This window comes from Galleria mellonella, unplaced genomic scaffold, assembly GCF_026898425.1.
Source record: "Galleria mellonella isolate WM207_F2 unplaced genomic scaffold, CSIRO_AGI_GalMel_v1 utg352, whole genome shotgun sequence".
In the NCBI taxonomy this organism is placed as follows: Eukaryota; Metazoa; Arthropoda; class Insecta; order Lepidoptera; family Pyralidae; genus Galleria; species Galleria mellonella.
The window spans coordinates 4,897,441-4,903,350 of NW_026442084.1; the positions used below are offsets into that span (position 1 = coordinate 4,897,441).

At 37.1% G+C, this 5,910-nt stretch overlaps 1 long non-coding RNA gene across 1 annotated transcript; it reads left to right on the forward strand.

Moving 5' to 3' along the window:
• Positions 1 to 2,918: 2,918 nt before the first annotated feature.
• On the forward strand, positions 2,919 to 5,527 carry LOC128201142 (uncharacterized). Its single transcript, XR_008253092.1, has 3 exons — positions 2,919 to 3,096; positions 4,647 to 4,937; positions 5,390 to 5,527. It is a non-coding gene; the product is annotated as an uncharacterized LOC128201142 (long non-coding RNA).
• Positions 5,528 to 5,910: the final 383 nt, after the last annotated feature.

Here is a 5,910-nt window from a genome sequence, read left to right on the forward strand (position 1 = left end):
AAAGTGAGAAAAGAATATCGTGTGACAGTATGATTTCCAAAAAAAGTTTTCCCATGAGACTACAGCATGGGGTTCTTCAAAAGGTGCGTAAAGAGGTTTCTTCAGGGTCGGCAACGCGCGCGTAACACCCCTGGTATTGCAGGCGTTCATAGGCTATGATAACCACTTACCATCAACGGCTTATCCAGAACCAGGAGACTACAGATATCTTAAACTGCGGGATATCGTCAAGGTAACACAGAGGATTTATGAAATGATGATATAAGGCAGGGGGAAGCACAAAAGATTCGTATGGGTCGACGTGCATCGGCTTAGCTGACCCCATATAGCGAATCTAAGATAAAATAAGATCATGTGGGTCGTATGCTTGAATGCCACCTCAGTGGTATAAAAAAAGGAGTAGATCAAGACAGTCAATAAATATATCCCAATTACGCCGACGAAGTCGCGAATAAAAGATAGTTATTGAAGTCGCTGGCGGAAGACCCAAAAAAAAAGCCAATTTTATAAATATAACTAAATTAAATTTTAAAATTAATTATTACGATAATATGTGTCTTCAGATCGATGTGTGAATCCGTAAGTGAAGTTATATCAAATCAAACATAAAGGAAATGGGTATTTTTACTGCAGGAATTGAAATGCTGACTCGACGCAGGTGTCTTTCTCGGTAGCGTACCTTCTTGCGCCATGCTAGGTGGTCCGATCCGATCGCCGTTGAGGATGTGTCGTAATACTTGATAGGTATCTGCTATAACAAAATAGAAAACTACATTATCAACAAGACACATAGACTATATGTGGTATTATTTTAAAAAATGCTACGAATATCTACCCGAGCGAAGCCGGCCAGGGTCGCTAGTCTTTCATAAAGTTATATCTAAAAATAGCGTATATTTCTGGCTATAATGCAGACATAATTACATTAGTCGACGCTCTACGTCGGAGGTTAATTGTCAATTAATATTATGAGGGAAATTATGCGCCACGCTCTTGCCTAGAGGACTCTCAATAATTCGGCATACCTTTGATTAAATATCACTTAGAAACTAATTGTCAAAGATATTTAACTGTACAGTTATTTAGATAAGCTAATTATAGCACTTATAAATACTAATTTATAGCTAATTATATTTTCTTTGTAACCTTCGAGAAAAGAGCACATTTCTTTTTAAAAGGCCGGCAACGAACTTGCAGTTCCTCCGGTGTAGTATATATATAGTATGGTGTATCCCATTATTGTATTATGCTATTTCTTTATTTTTAGAAAATTCACATCTCCCGTCTTAAGGAGAGGAGATGGCAAACTAACCCCCGGCAAAAGCACAGTCGGCCAGGGTTCAGGGCCCCAAGGAGAGAAACCGGCGTACAATGCGGGCAGAATCTAAGAGCACCGCTTTCTGCATCTTTCCCGGGAGTGAGCCACCCCGGAATCCCAACCGTCTGAGATGTTGTTCCAGACTGATTGGGATAAGACCGTTCACCGACAAAACGATTGGAATGATTTCGGTGGACGTCACCCCCCACATTTCGGTCACCTCATGAGCCAGGTCGAAATATTTTCTCTTTATTTTATTATTATTATTTCAGCCGTTGACTGTCCACTGCTGGACATAAGTCTTCCCCGTAAGGCAAGCGAGTTAGTAACCCCAGTTTCTTTTTAATTAATGATAATGGAATGGTAACCCCCCTGCGCTATCCGTATACGCTGACGGGACACCAGTGAGGGATGATAGGTGAGAATGAAAAGGCAAGTCATTTAGCCTATCATGACGAATTTCACTATAATTAACCACGATGGTTTTCAGGGAGAACCGCGTGGAGGTCGACCTGATAGGGTGTACTGCTAGCATTACTAAACCCTTTCCCCCCGATAACCGCAGTTAGGCTTTTAGAGATGTAAAGGGGACGCTGCTGTCCATTCCTCGCCCTCCCTTAGTCTTCTCTTACAACATCCACGGTAAAGGAAGGGGTGGCCTATTCTATGCCGGGGCACACACATTTCTTTATACTTTATACTATTACTAGCCTCTACCCGCGACATCGTCCGTGTGATTGGTATTTATTCAATAAAGTCTATGTCCTTCTCTGTGCCATATACGAAACTTATATGTAACGTACCTACGTACATACGTACGTACCTATATAGCAAATTTCATAATAATTGATACAGTCATTAAGGCGCTAAGAAGTAACAAACAAACTCACTTTCACAGAATTTCACATTCTAGTAATATTATAAATTTGATAATTTGTAACGAAAGATGGACGAATGAATGGATGAATATTTCACGAAAAAAAGTACTAAACAGATTTGAATGAAATTTATTACACGGGTAGGTTATGTCCTAATTTATTATATAGGATACTTTATATACTGATTCGCGTAAGTGGTACCGCGGGATACGGCTAGTTCATAATATTAGATAAGGGCTGAGGCTTCCATACTAAACATCAATACATTTCAGCCCCCCTAGACAAGTGGCGAGTGAATCCATCAATAGAATCGTTATTAGCAAGCGACTCCATGAATTGGAGTGAGACATCGAACGTATAGCGACGTAATAGCCCCATTACTAACACTATAATACCCTTTCAGGGCGACCTCCATGCGGTTCCCTCGGGAAATCATCTTGGTTAATTTTTGTGGATTTCGTCACGATGGTCTGACTGTCCTGCCCTTTCATTCTCATCTATCATCCCTCACTGGTGCCTCGTATGCCAGCGTATATCGTTAGCGCAGGCGGGGTTACCATTCTATTATCATCTATAAAATAAATATTCGATTATATTGGCGTAAAATTCTTAACATTTTTAGTTTTTTACCCTGTCTACAATGTTAAGTACACTACAGTGTACAGAAGTTTTAAAAGTATAATATCAACGTTGCCAATTTAGGTTCTTTTTCGTAAGTTTTAATAAAAGAATTTCTAATTGTAAAATTTTACAAAATTAAATTCTCAGAGAAATGTTTGCAAAAAAGTGAAATAGACTTGGTGAAAATTGGGAATTTCATTTTTTTAAATTTTGGTGTTTGTCAACGTTGCACTGGTATAAATATAATAAACTATACCAATGAAGGTAGTAAAGAAGAAGGTAAGAGAGGATGTTTTTTTTTTTTTTAATGAATGATAACTCCTTATTGTTCCTTTCAAAGAATGATACAAATTATAAAGATTAACAATATGTACACAAAAAAAAATTAATTACAAAAACTTAATTACATAAAAGCAAGATGAAGAGGCCACAATGGGAGGTGTTATCGCTAAATAGCGATCTCTATTTTTATCATTCACTTTGTGTTTACGTGGCAAAACGTAATGAAATCGACACAAATTTATGCCTACGTAAAAGTGAAAAAAAAAATATATCGTTTTAAAGAAAATATTATTGACATCTGGTAACCCTGCTTAACGTAATCATAGAGTTAGGTATAATGCTAACATGAAGTACCTATGTATATTATCTCTGCTAGCGCTCCACATTTGATCGATCGACACTAGAAAACTGACCCAAATCGTATACTATGTTGTTATATATTTTGTTAGACATTTTAGACTTACATGTATATAACATAATACAAGTACATATATATCAGCCTTTAACTGTCCACTGCTGAACACAAGCCTCACCCTTGGGGGGGGTTGCCAGTAGTTGTCACACTTGGCAGGCGGGTTGGTTAACGCAGTTAGGCTTTAGAGATGTATTAAGAGGGACGCTGCTGCCCATCCCTCGCCCTTCCTTAGTCTTATGACACCCACAGGAAAGGAAGGGGTGGCCTATTCTGTGCTGGGACCACACGGTAATTTACAGGTCATATGAGTGTTTAATACGAGTTGATATCCCAATGTACGTACGGCTCTGACGACATCCACGGGGTAAGAAGAGCTGGACTATTCTATGCCGGGACCACACGGCCAAAGTACAAAATACAAGTACATACTTAACATTTTTCTTCTTTTATAAAGCAACATTGATTTCAATAAAAAATAAGTATTAATATTATTTAGTACATTTGCCTCAGTATTGCCTACATGTTTGCTTTTCATTAGTTTTCCAAAATATTGTAAGATTCAATAAATTTCTTCTATTCTATTATAAATATAAAGAAATTTATAAATCTTATGAGTATATAGCTTGTATGTATGTGTATCCCAGTATAAAATGGGCCATCCCTTCCTTTCCCGTGAGTATCGTAAGAAGCAAGTAAGGAAACTTAGTAGGCGAAGAATAGACAGCAGCGTCTAAAACATCACTAAAGCCCAACTGCGGTACCAACCCGCCTGCCAAGCAAAATCTTTAATTACTTCCTATAATTAAAGGTTTTGTCAAAATTTACAAAAATCTATTTTTACAAAAATAATGCATTTTATAACCTAAACTACAGACGTAGTATAACATGATACCTACTTTATAATCTAAGACATAAACTGACAGGAGTATAAATCCACAATCTACGAGAAATTTAATTATTTTATTGAAATATTCATAATTTAATAACTGTAAACGAATCATTAATTAAAATATTAATTATCAAGCGTGTATTCAAAAGGTATTATTGTCGATTATTATTATGTTAAGATTAATAAAAAAACAATATATCATTTTTCATCTTCACATTTTAAAATGCATAATTTTTTTTCCAGTAATTGCTACGCTTGGCAGGCGAGTTGACAACCGCAGTTAGGCTTTGGTGTCGTTTTAAGAAGGACGCCGCTGCCTATCCCTAAGTACCTTTAATCGCCTCTAACGACACCCACGGAATAGAATGGAGTAGTCCATTCTATGTCGGAACCACACGACGTGATGGATAGATTGACGACATGGTAATAACGAATAAAAGCATAAAAAACATATTACAAGACATAAAAGGAGAGAAAGAGATCAAGGAATAATCACGTGAACAAAAGGGAAAACGTTGTTTTTATATCGTATACGTAAGTCAAGAAATCAGTACTTCTTACATTGAGAAATTTTATATGATTGCTTCTAACACTCAATAGTGGGGGGAAAGGGATTGTTAGTAATGGAAACTGGGAATCCTATTGCTAGCAATGTGCCCAACCAGGTCGACCTCCTTGCGGTTCTCCCTGGAAACTATCATGGTTAATTCCTGGAGAATTTATCATGATGGGCTAACTGGCCTGTTTTCATTCTCATCTATCACCCTTCACTGGTGCTCCGCCAGCATATCCCGTTAGCGCGGGCGGGGTTACCATACCATTTTCACCTATTAAAAAAAAACACTCAATATGGGCCTGCATTAGAGATCGAGTTAGTGTTACCAGATTATGTATTTCTATCACAATTTTGAATAAAAATGTGTTCGGGGAAATTTTGAAGAAAATTAATTCTTAGAGAATACTGAAATGGATTTTTTTTTTTACAGATTTAGTATTTGTGATCTAGACTAGACAGATTTGTGGTTTGGTCCTATACAAAAATAATCAATGTGGGTACTTCTGCCACACTTGTGTTTGTGCTTCAAATCACTGTTGATTTTTTTTATGCGAGAAATAAAATTTTTGTAAACATGTAAAATAGAGAAATTTTATTATTTCTTTTTACAGTTTTGGTATTTGTAAGTTACATTTGTATATTGTACCTATATCAAAATAGTCTGCCTAGATACCTCTTGTCCTACTCGCGTAGTTCTGTTGTTTTTTTTTGGCAGCATCGATTTGAAATGCGGAATGTAAGTTCATAGATTCATTAATCTGTGAACTTACATTCGTGTTTCAACCATGAAGCAATTGTGTTTGCATGGCTGTGTTTCGGTTTGAAGGGTGGGATATGGCGTGAATTTACAGGGTACAAAGGAATAACACCTGAGTCCTCAGGAATGGCAACGCATGGGGAGTATCATGGGCGAATCAGTATACTCTGTTATGTCCATGGTACTGCTCATGT